This window comes from Cololabis saira, chromosome 21, assembly GCF_033807715.1.
Source record: "Cololabis saira isolate AMF1-May2022 chromosome 21, fColSai1.1, whole genome shotgun sequence".
In the NCBI taxonomy this organism is placed as follows: Eukaryota; Metazoa; Chordata; class Actinopteri; order Beloniformes; family Belonidae; genus Cololabis; species Cololabis saira.
Window position 1 is genome coordinate 2,069,712 of NC_084607.1, and position 14,273 is coordinate 2,083,984.

At 45.9% G+C, this 14,273-nt stretch overlaps 1 protein-coding gene and 1 long non-coding RNA gene across 2 annotated transcripts in view; one reads left to right on the forward strand and one right to left on the reverse strand.

Annotated features, from left to right (window-relative positions):
- Window positions 1-14,273, forward strand: part of LOC133421855 (zinc finger protein 665-like) — a gene marked incomplete at its 5' end in the record, with an annotated part of 61,219 nt that overhangs the window by 30,690 nt on the left and 16,256 nt on the right. The window lies entirely within an intron of this gene.
- Window positions 3,679-6,334, reverse strand: LOC133421861 (uncharacterized). Its single transcript, XR_009770702.1, has 3 exons — window positions 4,522-6,334; window positions 4,122-4,220; window positions 3,679-3,717 (listed from the first exon to the last, which is right to left on the reverse strand). It is a non-coding gene; the product is annotated as an uncharacterized LOC133421861 (long non-coding RNA).

Genomic DNA, 14,273 nt, shown 5'->3' on the forward strand with positions numbered 1-14,273 from the left:
AGTTATGATATGGATTTTTCAAATGACCCTTTCCACATAAGTATGTTAGCACTTCATGATCAAGCTACAATACTGTAAGAAAACTCACCTAGCCCTCTGCTGAGTTGACTCTGCAAAAGCTCCTGCGTTGATGGGGCAGGGACACCTGACAGAACCCCATGTTGACGCGGATCGTCAGGCCTCTTTCTTGTGGTCCGTGGCAGACCCGCATTAGCGGACAACCTGCACCGCAGAATCGCACTTTGGAGGTCCACAATGTACCTGTAGTCCTTTTCCACCTTTACTGTGTAAAGGCTCCACTTCCTGGACTTTTTATTGTACACCTTGCCATATCTGCCATAAGAAAAAAGATTATAAGCTTACTGATACATTCATATTACCTTACAATGTACAGTATTTTGTTTTTCCACCTAAAATTAAACATACTGAATAGAGCCATCCGCCCTTCTCTTGGCTGGTCTGTAAACGTGGTGGTTGTAGTCTAGGCCAGCCAGCATGACTCGAGCAGAAAATTACACATGTTGTGAATAATGTGGTCAATAACAATAGAAGCTAATTTTGCCCAATAGCTACTCAACAATAGTCTGGCCTAGATAGATGAATTTCAATAATACTTACAAAAAAGTCTTCATATGTATCCGCAGTCTTGCAGCAAAACCAGAAGTGGTTGCAGATATCCTTACTCCACATCTGAAGGATGGTGCACCCCCTTTGCTGTCCTGCCTGACATTGTAGCACAAATACATTTTTGAGATGTCAAATAAGTTTATGAGAAGATAATTGATGTAGATGATTTTTTTTTTTTAATCCAGCAATATCTATTAGCGGCTAGTCTGCCTGCTGACAGCTGACAAACCAGTTTGTCGCCTTTTGTCGGGTCATGTTACTGTTTTCCGTTGTAATGACAATAACAGCCTAAAAATAAATAGCCTTATATAGGGCTAATAAATAATTATTTATAGTAATTCATTGGTTAATATTCATTGGAGTAGAGGCAATACTATCTCATTAGGCCCAAACACTGCACAATAATCAGTCAAATAATGAAAAAGAACTAGTGAGATTTGTAAATGTCTTTTCATTCTTTCTTTGTGAAGTAAATTCCTTACACAGATCTCCATCAGGTCTTTTTTTTCCATTCTTTATGTCATATTGTGAGTATTTTGTATTGTGAGCCCTATATCGTATCGTGAGTTGAATATTTCATTACGCCCCTAATGTGTATCTAGAGAGAGATCATGAACTTACTGCATGAATTCTTTTCCCCAAACTTTTGGACCCATGCCACATGTCCAGGGTGTGTCGGACGCCACAATCTTTATATTTCCCTTTGTTGTCTGTAGGACAAAAAAGTCAGAGGACATATGCTAAGTCATAATCCAAATCATTGTCCAGTCATAATAATTTAAGTGGTGATTGTGGCCTGGGACTCTATGCACAGAGTTGGCTTGCTGAAACAATCTCCTAAAGCTCTCACTCACTCACTCATCTTCTCCCGCTTTATCCGTTACCGGGTCGCGGAGGCAGCAGCCTCAGCCTAGTCTCTCCAGCGTGTCCTGGGTCTTCCCCGGGGTCTCCTCCCGGTGGGACATGCCTGGAACACCTCCCTAGGGAGGAGGGACATGCCTGGAACTCCTCCCTAGGGAGGAGGGACATGCCTGGAACACCTCCCTAGGGAGGAGGGACATGCCTGGAACACCTCCCTAGGGAGGAGGAGGGACATGCCTGGAACACCTCCCTAGGGAGGAGGAGGGACATGCCTGGAACACCTCCCTAGGGAGGAGGAGGGACATGCCTGGAACACCTCCCTAGGGAGGTGTCCAGGAGGATCCGGTACAGATGCCCAAGCCACCTCAGCTGACTCCTCTCAATGTGAAGGAGCAGCGGCTCGACTCCGAGCTCATCCCGGGTGACCGAACTCCTCACCCTATCTCTAAGGGAGTGTCCAGCCACCCTGCGGAGGAAACTCATCTCTAAGGGAGCGTCCAGCCACCCTGCGGAGGAAACTCATCTCGGCCGCTTGTATCCGCGATCTTGTCCTTTCGGTCACTACCCAAAGTTCATGACCATAGGTGAGGGTAGGGGCGTAGATTGACCGGTAAATCGAGAGCTTCGCCTTTCGACTCAGCTCCCTCTTTACCACGACGGTCCAGTACATCGACCGCATAACTGCGGACGCTGCACCGATCCGTCTGTCAATCTCACGCTCCATTGTTCCCTCACTCGTGAACAAGATCCCGAGATACTTGAACTCCTCCACCTGAGGCAGGACTTCTCCACCCACCCGGAGAAGGCATGCCACCCTTTTCCGGTCGAGAACCATGGCCTCGGTCTTGGAGGTGCTGATTCTCATCCCTGCCGCGTCGCACTCGGCCGCAAACTGCCCCAGCACATGCTGGAGGTCCCGGTCTGATGAAGCCAACAGGACAACATCATCTGCAAAAAGCAGAGATGAAATCCTGAGGTTCCCAAACCGGATCCCCTCCGGCCCCTGGCTACGCCTAGAAATCCTGTCCATAAAAATTATGAACAGGACCGGTGACAAAGAGCAGCCCTGCCGGAGTCCAACATGCATTGGGAACAAGTCTGACTTACTGCCGGCAATGCGAACCAGACTCCTGCTCCGATCATACAGAGACCGGACAGCCCTTAGTAGAGGGCCCCGGACTCCATACTCACTCAGCACCCCCCACAGAATGGCACGAGGGACACGGTCAAATGCCTTCTCCAGATCCACAAAACACATGTAGACTGGTTGGGCAAATTCCCATGAACCCTCGAGCACCCTGCGGAGGGTATAGAGCTGGTCCAGTGTTCCACGACCGGGACGAAAACCGCATTGTTCCTCCTGAATCCGAGGTTCGACTATCGGCCGTAATCTCCTCTCCAGTACCCTGGCGTAGACTTTCCCCGGGAGGCTGAGAAGTGTGATCCCCCTGTAGTTGGAACACACTCTCCGGTCCCCCTTTTTATACAGAGGGACCACCACCCCGGTTTGCAACCCCAGCGGTACTGTCCCCTTCCTCCATGCAATGTCGCAGAGGCGTGTCAACCAAGACAGCCCTACGACATCCAGAGACTTGAGGTAGTCAGGGCGAATCTCATCCACCCCCGGTGCCCTGCCACCGAGGAGCTTACGAACCACCTCGGTGACCTCGGCTTGGGTGATGGATGAGCACGCCCCAGAGTCCACACTCTCTGCTTCCTCAGTGGAAGGCATGTCAGTCGGGTTAAGGAGATCCTCAAAGTATTCCTTCCACCGTCCAACAATGTCCCCAGTCGAGGTCAACAGCTCCCCACCAGCACCATAAACGGTGCCGGCAGAGTACTGCTTCCCCCTTCTGAGGCGCCGAACGGTCCTCCAGAATTTCCTCGAGGCCGACCGAAAGTCCTCCTCCATGGCCTCCCCGAACTCCTCCCAGACCCGAGTTTTTGCCTCCAAGACTGCCCGAGCCGCGGCCCGCTTGGCCTGCCGGTACCTAGCTACTGCGTCAGGAGTCCCACCGGCCAACATAGCCCGGTAGGACTCCTTCAGTCTGACGGCATCCTTTACTTCCGGTGTCCACCACCGGGTTCTAGGATTGCCGCCACGACAGGCACCGGAGACCTTGCGTCCACAGCTTCGAGCCGCCGCGTTGACAATGGAGGCAGAGAACATGGTCCACTCGGACTCGATGTCTAATGTCTTGAATCCCAGCTACTGAGAAGTCATCATCGCTGTACAAAATTATAAAATATTGTCAGCATCAACATAAAATGTTTCTTCATTCATCAAGGATGCAACACAGGACTGTTGATATGTAGAAATAGAAGTCTTGGGTTTGGCATTTGATGAGAGCCTGTTTTGATGGACCAAAAAAGCCTGAAGACTGATAAAAACTGTTAAGATCCTCAATGTGCCCCTATCCTCTGTTTTTATTTCAGGGGGGATGATTTGGACCATTTTTATTTCAGGGGGGATGATTTGGACCGTTTTTATTTCAGGGGGGATGTCATCCCCCCTCAACTCGAGTACTGGATATATCCAGAACTCGAGTTGTAAAAAAATAAAAAGACTGTTTAGACCGTCCGCCCCCCACATCATTTTGAACGTTTTTATTTCAGTTATTTCGAGTACTCACCGATCGGACAGAGCCTCCGAAGCAATAGTTGAAACGGGTGGGGGAGGGGGTCTCATCGGGTGCTTCGACGGCGTGGAAGTTGCTGGAGCCTTCTCATAGCTACATAAACACAAATATGCTACATCACCACGTTGTAAAAGTCTGGTTCAAAGCCAACATATAGACGTCATTTTATCACAATTATAATGCAGACACTGGCGACTATGGCTGTGCAATATGATCAAATTGTCATAGATAAACAGTACCGAAAACATGAAATGTTACAGGCTTACACCGACAGAGAAGCTAATGCTAAGCTAACCGGGCTAATACGAGCTACAAAAGCAACTCACCTAAGTTGGCCAACGTTACACATTTCATGAAAATAACAAATCCCCCCCAAAGCAAAAGCAATAATTACCTGTCCAACAGAAAGATAGCAATATCTGCATCACTCCTGAAGCCCTTCAGCTCCTTCAGTCCTCTCCACCGTTCAAAAGCTGGGCCGATGTTTACCCTCGTTTGTCCTCTGGATTTATCCAAAGCCTTTTTCGTTGCAGCTTTTTCTTCTTCTGGCTTTCTTTTTCTAGCCTTTTTTACAGGGCGAGGCGTTACAAGTAGTGGCATTTGTATCTTTGGCTGGGTTTTCTCTGCCATTCTTCAGCAAACCGGACTCCAGTGAGATTCTCCACGGCGAGCACGCGCATGGGACAGAGGGGGGCGTGGCCGTGGTTTAAAATGAAGGCATCTGATTGGTTCTTTCCCTTCCTGGACCTGGACCAATCCGTATCATTCGGACCGAATGGGGGGGGCTTAGAGGTGCCATTTTCAAAATTCTTGCTAGCTCATGGAGAATCAGGGAGAATGCCTTTAACATGATTAATTTGTGTTGTAACATAAGAAGTGAAATGATGAGGAATTGGAGTAAATAACCGTGGTGTACCTGTTTAGAATTAAATTCAATCTTCCTGTGTGAAGACGAGGTGACTAAAGGCTGATTTATGATTCCGCGTTACACCAACGCAGAGCCTATGGCGTAGGGTACGCGTCGATTTGACGCAGAACCGTGGACACGCTTTGCTACGCAGCCGCTGCTCTTCTCCCCGGAGCGACGCTTTGTCTCCATCCCGTCGGGCCCCACGTTGGGTGCCAGTGTAGCACGGCGAGTGCTACGGGGCCCGACCGACAGGATAGAGAGGACACGGAGTTTAGTGCAGAATCCCTTTTATTAGCAATCACCCAAGACACGTGCTTCCAGCTCCTTCACAGCCCCCAAGACTGCTCTGTCTCTCCCTTATAAGGCTGGCAGGGTGGAGAGGTTGACGGGCCACACCTGTGTCCCGTCAGCCTGAGTGGCTGCAGCTCCTCCACCCTGCCACACACCCCCAACGCCAAACTCGCGCCGGGGTCCGTCCGGCCGAGCCTACCCCCCCCGACCCCTCGGAGCGGGAGAGGAAGCCCGGAACTGCCGTCTGCGCCCCCGGGCTTTCCTGGCCCGGACCCGTCGGGAGGCCGCCCTCGGCGCCGGGCCGACCAGCGGGAACGGTCGGGGGGCCGTCCTCGGCGACGGGCCGACTGCCGAGAAATCCGCTCTCGGGACCGGGCCGATGGTGGCCTCGGGCCAGACCGTGCGTCCAGGACCACCCCCTCCTCCGTGACGCAGACCAGCGCCGGCCGCTGGTCCGCCTCCAGGACCGCCTCCTCCACGGCGCAGCCCTGCTCTGGAGCTGGTGTGTCCAGGACCGCCTCCTCCGTAACGCCGCCCTGCTCCGGCTGCTGGTCCGCCTCCACCTCCGCAGCCCCCTCCGACTCCGCCTCGGAAGCCGTCGCCTGGCGACCTGCAGCCAATGCCTCCCGGCCGATCGGCTGCAGCCCCGCCAGCGCTGCCGCGACGAACCTCAGGCGTGGTGCCGGGGTGGGCCACCCAAGACCTTCTCTGCCTCTCCCTTATAAGGCTGGCAGGGTGGAGAGGTTGACGGGCCACACCTGTGTCCCGTCAGCCTGAGTGGCTGCAGCTCCTCCACCCTGCCACAAGCACAATGTAACTTTCAGCTTTTGTTGAGTTTGGCGGCTCCTTTGGACAAGAGCGGTAGTGCTTTACCAGAAAGAACACTACATTTCCCATGAGCACCAGCGCGTACTGCCGGAAAGATCCTGTCCCCGTCGCTGCATTTGTTTTGATAGTAAATGAAATAAGACGAGACGGACTTTCAAAACGACTTTTCTGTTTTCAGCGGTCGTTTGCAGGATGGATAGCGAAGAGGTAATGTATCTATTTTTGGCTAAACAATATAATATGACGATGTTAAAAAACAATTAGTTTAACTTGGTTTTATTAGTGAAGTCACCCCCGCCCCCCCTGTCCTGTTTCAGCCAGATAATGCGCCCCAAACTACAAACACTCTGGTTTTGTTCTACTGCACCTTTTTCCTGTCGCGTTTTTTAGAGGGACTTCGTCATAAATTAGTAGTCCAACATACTTACTGACAAAATAAAAAAATACTTTATAACCTGTGAATAACTGAATGCCCATTCCTTATATTTTGCAGATCAGCCCTTCACAATTTTACAGTTCTCAGGAAAAATGTGAAAAAATGTGTATGTGAAAACTTTCTAATTTTGGTTCTTATTGAACATAGAACTCTACATTTGTAAGATAACAATTCTCTCTCTCTTGTCGGACATCCCTCCTCGTCTTTCAGCTCACGCCAGCGAGTGAACGCCGGGCCAATGTTTATTCTTGTTCGGGCATTTAGCTTGTTACTCTCCCGCTTTCTTTTTTTCCGCCTCCTCCCAGCTTATATACCAGCTTCTCCTGAGCTCTGCGCTCCACGCCCCGCCCAGCTTTCGTCTGGACTACGAATCGGGAAGGAGGGGGAAGTGACGTATGCCGTAAAGCAGTCAAAGCCGTAAAAATGTTACCTGTAGTTTTTTAGTGTGGAAGGGTTCCTACCATGCTCCTCAGAGTTACATAGTGCCAGTGGAGGCGATACAGACCCCTCAGACCATGACAGAGGTTCATTAAACCTGTTGGAAGTTGATGTACCATCACTATGACTCTGGAAATATGATATTAAGGTGGAAAAGTTACATAGTGCTGCTTTAATGGTTAGTAAAGGGATTCTTTTAAGTTAGAAAGATTTCCCAAAAATATATAATTTCAATTGTTCTCATAGAGAATTCAACTAAATATGTAGCGTTATTCCTCTACCATTAATTCACCTAATTCAGAACTTTTTGGTGTATAATACAGTTTCAAATGTATTACCAAATCTATTAATGGAAGGATGTACTCTGACTGATAAAAAGTGTGGTAATAAGTTTATTTGTAATGTTTTTAAATCCAGATTGTTCCATGATTCTTGCATGGTAAATATAAACACATTAAACAAAGTGTATTCCCAATTTATTAAATGGCCTATTTTGCCTAAAGTTAAAGAAGTACATTTTAAAATTATGAGTAAGGTCTATTCTGTGACAACATTTCTTAAAAAAAGATTTAAATTTGAGGTAGATCAATGTTCCTTCTGCAAAAAGGATGAAGAAACACTGGATCATTTGTTTTATGAATGTCCTTTGTCTCGTTGTTTCTGGACAGACACACAATTGGATATCTCTTAAAATTAATAAAGTTCCACCTTTTGAATTAAACCATATTATTTTCTTCATGGGTGATTTGGAATTTTCTGTTTCTGATATTATTAATATAATTTTGTTAGTGGGTAAGTAACCATATTCATTGTGCCAATTGGAGAAATTGTAAATCCTCCTTTCAGGGTTTTATTAACGATTTTAAGATTTTTTTCTCATGTCTCAAAAGAGTAGAAAACAAAAATGCAAGTAAAGCCGGGCATACACTGTGCGATTATCGGCTCGTTTTGAGACGATTTTCCAGTCGTGCGACTATTTTTTGGATCGGGACGGATTTTGACCCAATCGTTGGTCGTGCCTCGTGCAGTATACGTGGGGTAACGACGAGAGATTAACACCTCACGACGAGAGCGTAACACCTCACGACGAGCTCCCGATCACAAATTGTGAGCTCGCAGGAAAATCGAGCGTGTTTGAAATCCTGGTCGCTCCTCGTGAAGGAATCGCAGTTGAAGCAGCTGCGACCCGATTTGCCTCATCCTTTCGCAGAGAGCATGCGCAATCTCTGATGTCACGTCAAAAACTATTATTTGTAGTTTAAGTGTTGCAAATTCACATTACAAATCATGTTTTAATAGCAGAAAAAAAGACCGCATTTCCCACGTACTGTGCGCGTCGCCGCGTACCCTACGCCGTAGGCTCTGCGTTGGTGTAACGCGGAACCATAAATCAGCCTTCAGTGTGCGCTCTGCGCTGTTCTGAACACAAAGAAGTGTTCATTTTGCCTCCACGAGACACAACTTTTGCGGTTTGCATTCATTGTTGTGTCTAAAAATTATGCGCAGTGCCCACCCAATCAGAAACGGTACAGATATTTTGGGATTTTTTTTATGTATATAAAAAAAATGTAATTATAAAAAAAATAAAGGATCCCCATAACCTTTGATCGGGTGGGCAGGACGCACGTGTAGGCACAGGCATGACCAAAAATTTATATCACGGTATTTTTCAAAATTATATCGGTTTCACGGTATATCACGTTTTTTTTTTTCATGCACAACTGGGTGTTAATCACATTTTCTAATGATTTGGAAAGGAATTGCTGCAGTAAATTGGCTTAGAATGGCCTATTTTACCGTCATGAGGAGGAAATATTGTAGAAAAACATTAATGTCCACACTAGTATAAATACAGGTTTGCATGGGCTCACAAAATGATGCCGTTTACAATGAGGTGGCAGCACTTATGATTCTAATGTAGGGCTGAACGATTTTTGAAAATAATCTAATTGCGATTTTTTTTCCACAATATTACGATTGTGATTTAATATGCGATTGTTTTTTTTCAAGGTCCTGTTCTCATGTATTTTTCAACTACACAAGCAATAAATCAGTCTGTTTCAGGTAGATTTTCACTTGAAATAAGTAGAAAAATCTGCCAGTGGAACAAGATTTTTTTGCTTGTAATAAGAAGATAAATCTTGTCCCACTGGCAGATTTTTCTACTTATTTCAAGTGAAAATTTACTTAAAACAGGTGAAAATTGTCAAATAAGTTATGTTTCTGGTGATGACTCTAAATGTTGAAATAGCAGTAAAACCACATTCATTGATGAAATGACATAAGGGATGGAAAGGAGGGATGGCAGTTTTACAGGGGGGGATGATTTGGACCGTTTTTATTTCAGGGAGGGGGGTGATTTGGACTGGTTTTAATTTCAGGGGGGGGTGCCATCACATCACCCCTCATCCCCCCTCAACTCGAGTACTGCTCACACGGAACTCAGAACTTCTTCATAAATAACTCAAAAATCCCAGAGAGAAAAAAACACCAGCAAACTAACAAACAAACCAATAAATCTCTCAGAGTTAACAAAACGAACCAGCAATGAACAACTCGCAGCCCCGCTGTTTTAACCTCTCCTCCTGATGAGCTGACGGGCTGCAGGTGTGGTTTAAGGCTGATTTATGGTTCTGCGTTACACCAACGCAGGCCCTACGCCGTGGGTTAAGGGCTGTATATACTCGCGGTTCAGAACGCGTACGCGCGACGCAGGAAACGTGTGACGTGACGTCACACGTATCCTGCGTTCATTTGACGCGTCGACGTGCACGTTCTCAAAAAGACACTGAACGCGTACGCGACCTGCAGTTCTCGCTCTGGCCGCTAGTATCGCTGTTCCTGGTCTGATCCCAGCTGGCACGATTATGCTGCTCTCCCCTGGAGAAAATTCCCCATGCAGGTTAACTTCCCCCCTTGTCCGGTAATTGCCGGACTTTGTCCGGTAAAATATGCCGAAGTCTGGTATTTTATAATCTCTCCAGTCAAAATGTCCGGTGAAAATACTCACTGGTGCTGCGGGACTAGAGTCCCCGGGAGTACCGCGGAGGGACACGCCGAGCCTCGGTGCCGGGAGCCGGGAGGAAGCTCCGCTTCCTCCCGGCTCCGGGAGTCAATTGACGGGACTTATTTTATTTTAAATACTCTGTTTTTCAATAAAAATACTATTGAATGACTTGCAAATTAATGAATTAATGAATGAATGACTTGGAATCATATTAGGAACAATAAATCAGATGGAATGTCTATTTGTAAGGAAAGATTGTAACTATTTCAGTTTCAAGACACCATTCATGATATTGAAATCGATCACATTCAACATCATCATAGTTTTTTACCATGTCAATCTTTCTTATATATTGACATCTATTTCTCCATATGAACTTAAAATTAACTGGATTTATTGTTTCGTCATTCTTGTTGAGATGGGTAAGGAGAATGCCGGATAAATTAGTCTGGAAAGACTATCCATTTTTGATAATAAGCAATAATAATAAGATAAGATAAAATAGTCCTTAATTACTCCCTCAACGGGGAAACTCACGTAGCAGCAGTACACACACACACACACACACACACACACATACAGCGAAGGGGGTAAAAAAGTAATATAAACAAGTAATACAAATTAATAAAGAGTAAGAATAATAATGCTGTGGTTTTATATAGCTCCTTCAAGGCACCCAGAGCTTTACAGAGATCATTATTCATTCATACACATCCTCCCGGTGTTGTTAGCTCCGTTTGTAGCCGCAGCTCAGCTGCCCTGCAGACTGACGGAAGCGTGGCTGCCATATCGCGCCAAACGGCCGCTCCGACCACCACCAACATTCATACACACTCAAACACATTCACACGATGTTATAATCTACATCATCCAATATTGTCCCGTAAAAGTGTTTGTTGTTCTAATCTGCTACCGCTGCTGCTGCTACTACTTCTGCTACTTAATATAAGTAGCTTTTCCAACTGTTGCTCTGCTTACTGACCCCTATTGGTCACCATCGGTATGGCGGGCTCTCGTCGTGTGGTACGCGAGGTACGCAGGGAAGCGACCTACGGCGATTTAACGCGGAACCATAAATCAGGCTTCACAGCGCGACTCACTGTGAGCCCGGCTCGTACTCCTCGCCGCGCGTGCTCATATATTTAATAAATGTATAAAGCCCATATATTTATAAAGCCTCACTTGGCCGAGCCCTAACGCTGAGGCCATGGTAGATTTGGGTTACACGCGGACACGCACTGTTGACTTTTCCCTGCCGGCTCTGCTCACTCGCTAAACAGTCCCCTCACAAACAGTGTCCAGCGCTACGTTCCACCGCGCTGCGTTCCCAACGTTGTGTACGCTACTCACCGGTATTACGGTATATTAAAAATTTATATCATAAGAAAAATAAAGACTGGTATTCGGTATGAACCGGTATACCGCCCAGCACTAGGCACAGCCCACCCCTGCCCCAAAACCGGCCTCGAGTTCCAGTAACAGAGGTCCTACGTGAGGATGATGAACGTATAGTGTGAGCAGACGGGAGGATTATGATCGTATAGTGTGAGCAGACGGGAGGATTATGATCGTATAGTGTGAGCAGACGGGAGGATTATGATCGTATAGTGTGAGCAGACGGGAGGATTATGAACGTATAGTGTGAGCAGACGGAGCATCCGAGCATCGGGTCGTACAGTGTGAGACCATAAATCGTGGGCTGTGAACTTTTGAACTCAGTGTGAGATGGGGCTGAATCAAACCATTTAAAATATCACACAGTGTATGCCCAGATTAAAATAAGTCTATACATTGCTCGTTATTTGTTATTTTAATTGAATAATTCCTCTCCTTCTCTATGCTCCATTATGTGAATTTAAATTCTTAATTTATTTTGTTATTCATATGCACCTTTTATTTCTTAAGGCGCTTTTTTTTTTTTGTATTCCTTAAAAGAATCCCCATTTTTTATTTTCCTTTCTTTTCATGTTGCATTTAAATTGATATTTGTCCATTATCCTCTTTGAGAGTTTGTATATTTCCAATAAAGTTTTGTTCCAAAAAGAAAAGAAAGAAAAAGCTACTGACAATGAACACACACGGATTGTTAAGGAGCGGCAGGTCTTTTTTTTTCTTTCGACCCCTTTTTCATGACATGCATGGCTACTGAAGTGTTTTACCAGTGCTATGAAGAAGTTAAAATAAACACATTTTGAGACCGTTTCCTCCCTGTGGTTCTTCATGCGACTGCCAAGGATGGAGAAGCTGCAAATCTAACAGTTTGTGTTTTCTGCTGCTCAGTTCAAACTACTGACAATGAACTAAAGCGTTTTGGATGATCAGCAGCAACAGAAAGAGCGAGGAGGAGCGGGAACGTGGACCTGAACACTGACCTGCAGACCAGCGGAGGAAGAGTCCGCTTTGGTCCTGCTGCTGGACTCCTGGTCCTGGTTCTGACCCCGGTCCTGGTCCTGGATCTGGTCCTGGATCTGGTTCTGGTTCTGGTTCCGGTCCATCTCCTCCAAACTCGTGTCCACCACTCGAGTGTTTCCTGCTGGTAAATGTAGATTGTCGTCCCGGAGACTAGAATGTTGTATTTAGAGGGAAATGTTCTCCCCCCGACAGCGCTGGATTCACTCTAGTGTCTAATAGAGTCCAACACAAACTCACCTCTCGGTAGCGACATTCATTTGTCAGAGAACCTCCCGCGGGGCTACTGCGCATGCTCCTGACTACTGTGGCATGCTGGGAAATGTGGTTTCCGTGTCACATTCGTCTAGCAACGCGCATCCTATTGGAGCAGCGGGATCACGTGACGACCGCGCCTCGACCCGCGGACCAAAATCTTCCTCCGCTCAGAAGAAACTAGTCCCGTTTTGCGGCCCCGATCACGGGACTCTTGGGGGTTTTGAGCTCTGGACTTTTACTGATAAGGTGAGCAGGAATCAATCTTTTTGATCATACAGACTGTGTCGTCTCCAAAGGTGGGAGCGGGATGAAACGATAACGGGGTTCTAGGCTAACGGCTAACGGCTAGGCTAACGGCTAGGCTAACGCTAGGCTGGATCAAGCTGAGAGAGTTTGGTTTCTGTTCATTCCACGTGAGCAGATCGTGCTAAACTCAAGTTTGACTCCACAGTGTGACTTTTGAGGTGGTCCATCCGTTGTTTTGTCCTGGAGGACACAAAGAGGAGACCAGTATAGAGCTGCATCAGTCAGAGCTGCACTGATGCTTCTCTACAACAATAGAAATAGAAGAGAAATAGAAAGCCTTTATTATCATTAGACTGCTACAATGAGATTAGGCAGCAGCTCCGTAAAAGTGCACACATGCCATAGATATATATAAAGGCTAGATGACTCAAGGCGGAGTCTCCAGCGTCGTCACACGGCGGCCATCTTGCCACAGGAGAGCTCGCTCACTTTAACATTGTGTTTAATGGTGCCTGTACTGCAAAACAACCATAACTTGCTCAATTCTCAACAGATTTTCAAACAGTTTGGTTTGTTATGAACGTCGGAGATGTAGTTATGACACTGCATACTTGTGAATAATTATAAACATTGAAAAACGTACTTTTATATGAAAATAACCAGAAACAGATAGCTATGACATGGTATTTATATTAAATCAATATTTCTATAGTATTCTTAGTAATATTTATATTTACATTATGACATATATACATATATTATTACATTATAACATGTTTATATATGATTACATTATTATGTATTATTATATTATGACATTATAACATGTGTATATATATATATATATATATATATATATATACATACATACATATACATATACACATGTTATAAGGTAATCTAGCCTTTATATATGTCTATGACACATGCAAAGACTCTGGAAACAAAGACTGGAAACAACAACATGACAAACAGGAAACATAAATATAGAAACACTATGAAAATGAGAGAATAATGATGCACATGAATGAGTAAAGAATATTGCACATGAATGAGTGAAGAATATTGCACATGAATGAGTAAAGAATATTGCACATGAATGAGTGAAGAATATTGCTCAGTGTGAGGAGCTTATGAGTGTAGAAAGTTCCAGCTTGGGGAAAGAATGTGTCCCTGAGTGTTTGTTGGTCCGTAAGGACCTGAAATCCTCCCAGAGGAAACAGGTCAACGTGGGACGAGAGGACAGAGAGAGACTTTCAGGATTTGTATTCCTACCTCTGTTTTGAGTCGCCGTCTTGTTTATTTAAAAGAAAAAAAGAAAAT